Below are 4,047 nucleotides of genomic sequence, written 5' to 3' on the forward strand. Positions count from 1 at the left end.
ACATCTGGTGACCTGGTGCGGTCTGAACAACCTAGAGTTCAACGCTCTAAAGACAGTGGAGATGGTTGTGGATTTCAGGAAGAACCTGCCCCCATCACCCTGTGTGACTCCCCCGTTGACGCGGTGGAGTCCTTCCTCTTCCTGGGCTCCACCATAACTCAGGACCTCAAGTGGGAGCTGAACATCAGCTCCATCACCAGGAAGGCTCAGCAGAGGATGTACTTCCTGAGGCAGCTGAAGAAGTTCAACCTTCCAAAGACAATAATGGTGCACTTCTACACAGCCATCATTGAGTCCATCCTCTGCTCCTCCATCACGGTCTGGTAAGCTGCAGCCACTGCCAAGGACAAGGGCTGACTGCAGCGCATCATTGGCTCTGTGAGAGGGTGATCGGCTGCAATCTGCCGTTCCTCCAGGACTTGTTCGCTTCAAGGACCCTGAAGTGAGCAAGAAAGATTGTAGCCGACCCCTCTCACCCTGGACATGAACTGTTTGTGTCCCTACCATCTGGCAGGAGGCTGAGGTCCATCAGGACCAAGACCTCCATCAGGACCAAGACCTCACGCCACATGAACAGTTTCTTCCCGTCGTCAATCGGACTCATAAACAAAGCCCGGGACCCCCACTGACTGTCATCCCCAGGACAGTTTTCTTCCTGACACTCCCCTGCTCAGCCCTGTTTCTTTATTTATACACACTCGACACTTTTAGCATTTCACTTCATTTCACATGTTTACAGTCCTGTTATCCGTTTGTTGTGCACTTTATTTTATATTCTTTTATACTCTATTGTAATTTTGAATATGTTCTATTTCTTGATTGTTGTTGATTGTTTGATGTCATTGTTTGCTTGTTATTGTTTAACGTTATGCACCTTCCACCATGACAAATTCCTTGTAGGTGAAAACTTTCTTGGCAATAAATGGTTCTGATTCTGATTCTGATGTTCTAACACAGAGGAACATGCCAGTCACTGCTGATAACATGGTGACACCTGAAGAACTCAATAACTGGCCGTATTTGTCAAAAGTACACATCCCAAGCATAAAGGCAAGCGTGGACCTGTGGATTGGAACTGATGCTCCCAAGATATTGGAACCTCGGGAGGTCATCAACAGCCATGGAAATGGCCCGTACGCTGTCAGGACAGGCTAGGATGGGTTGTTAATGGTCCGCTGAATGGAAACAGTGGTGCTTTGGGGACAGAGATTTCAACTGCTACGGTGAACAGGATAACTGTGTGCAAACTGGAAAAAAATGCTGACCAATCACAAATTCAATGAAAGGACTGACGAAAAGGAAATGTCCAGAAGACCTCGAGTTTGAGGATATATCTTCTGGATTCACTGTTCCAGTGATTGATCCCAGCAAAATACTCAAACCCAAGACACAATGAGTTGTTTGGCTTCACAGTTACATCCAGTATCATTTGACATATCTGGTTTTGCATTTTGTGCAGTTCTTTTTGTTTTCATTTTGGGCCGACATGTTGGAAACCTCCACTAGAACGCATCAGAGACGATTGAGCACAACTTGTCCACTTGACACAAAGTTGTAAAAACTGACCCATAGCTGTGTCTAGCAGGGTCAAAGAGGTTAATTACTAATTAATCCAAAAGCCTTGGGTGATAACATTCTTCTTCCTCCCTGGCCCTTCGTACTGTCCCTTCTACAACACATTACTCAGGGTGCCTGTACATTGCTTTGCTTGTTTGTCTCATATTAGGATTCAGATGATTATTAAAGGAATAGTTAAACATTTTGAAAGTAAATATGTTGTCTTACTTCAGTATTTTTAAGCCTGTCATGACCATCCCAACTTTAGAAGGTGTTGGCAGATCTAGAGTTGTCATCTTCTCTTCTACCAGTCCATATGACATGAATGCAGCATACATAAAGAACTGGAGCCAGGAAGTGGTAAACCTAGCTTAGCATAAAGACAGGAAGCAGTGAAATCAGCATCTTTCTATGTCCAAAGTTCAAAAGTACACCTACTAACCCTCTACATCTCTGTGCCTGCACAAAGACAAAAAACTACAGTTGTTAACTGAAAGGCTTAAACATGACACTCACACTCACACTCCTTACGTTTAGACATGATACTCTAAGATTCAAGCTGCTGCTGAATCTTTATAAATGATGTATATATTGATTTTTACTAACAAATACAGTGGTAGATAGCCATATTGACAGAATACAACAGGACCGTGTTTCAGGTTGTCAAACATGTTATCCTCCACAGACAAAGCTCCTGACCATGACCATGTTGTACACAATTGTGATGGCATTGTGTACTGTACAGCTGTTTATAGGTGAAACACTGTCAGGAAGGCCATAGTGCATTACGTTGTGTACATCTGAGGGATGGGACTGGATACGCTGTGGTTTGTTTTTTGCTCACATCAACTATAAAGATTGGATACATGACATTTTTGACCTTGACAAAATGAAATATTTATAGATAGATAGCAAAAAAGTGTTCTCCAAGCTCTGCTGAGGAACTACACACCGGTGTGGGTAACACACTTCCTTGTAACCCCTGATGCTCAGCCCAAGGTTCAGTCCAAGCCTCAGTCCCATGTCCACAGCAATCAGGCTTTCAACCTGCTAGCATCCAGCCTGTTAACAACCAGTCTCAATCAGCCTACCCTGCCCTCAGCCTCAAATGTAACCATTCCTCAGCCTGCACCAAGAGCCTCATCTGCGCAGTGAACCAGAGTCTCCACAGCCCCGATTGACACCCAGCCTGACACAAGCCAGTTGCTGTGTTGGGGGCCCCGGCAACTTCCTGCAGCGGTCCCGGTAAGTTCAAGATGAGCTGCAGCGGTCCCGGTAAGTTCAAGATGAGCTGCAGCGGTCCCGGTAAGTTCACGCTGAGCTGCAGCGGCCCTGGTGACTCCCCGCTGAGCTACAGCGGTCCCCAGTATCCGCTGAGCTACAGCGGCCTGGACAAACCAAACATACAGACCACCAGCTTGTACAGATCTTTTGGTCTCTGACATTAAACATGCTGGACAACACACTGAACCACTTCCAGTTACCACTAGAGCAGTAGACGACAACACAAATCCTGCCAGAACGCCAACTGTTCTTGTACCACAACAAACATGGTTTACATGCAGTGACATTTGTGCTGAAAAGGCCGAAAAAGAGTAAAAACATTCAGAGTCCTGGGTGGAGAAGCATGTGATAGGGTGACAACTACATTTGTTTCTTGTTGTGTGCGTTTAGCGTTGAGCACAGTAGTGAAACAGTAATCATATTTTCCCTGCTACATTCATAAAAGAGAAACAAAGGAACATGGTTGATAGTAGCACCTGTTCTTTCATATAGAATGTCTGAAGTCCTTTTGTCAGTCACAACCCAAGGCCTCCCATAACACCCAGAGGTCAATAATTGACAGAGGGTCATTATGGAAAGTTTAAATGTGCTTTCTCAAAGGCACTGGTTAATGTGTAAGAGCTGTGAAAAGAATCTGTGGATTCATTTAACTTGTTCAACCCAACTCCCACCTACTGGAACCCCACAACTCAACAACATGTGTACTCCTGTGAACAATGTCAAATAAATGATCATTTTTATAATGATGACGATGATGACAAATGAAGGTTGAAGTCTGCAGCTGTCTGTTCAAACTACAGCAGGATGACGGATATCCGCTGTCACCATCGAGCAGATAGGAATGACCTGACAACAAACCCAACCATGTTAGTGTGTTCTTCAGTCATGTGGCATAAGGTTCTGAATGAACATCTGGCCTGATGACAGTGCTGAATGAACATCTGGCCTGATGACGGTTCTGAATGAACATCTGGCCTGATGACAGTGCTGAATGAACATCTGGCCTGATGACAGTGCTGAATGAACATCTGGCCTGATGACGGTTCTGAATGAACATCTGGCCTGATGACAGTGCTGAATGAACATCTGGCCTGATGACAGTGCTAAATGAACATCTGGCCTGATGACGGTTCTGAATGAACATCTGGCCTGATGACAGTGCTGAATGAACATCTGGCCTGATGACAGTGCTGAATGAACATCTGG

This window comes from Cebidichthys violaceus, unplaced genomic scaffold (assembly GCF_023349555.1).
Source record: "Cebidichthys violaceus isolate CVI_PGR_0920_01 unplaced genomic scaffold, fCebVio1.0.p SCAF_98, whole genome shotgun sequence".
In the NCBI taxonomy this organism is placed as follows: Eukaryota; Metazoa; Chordata; class Actinopteri; order Perciformes; family Stichaeidae; genus Cebidichthys; species Cebidichthys violaceus.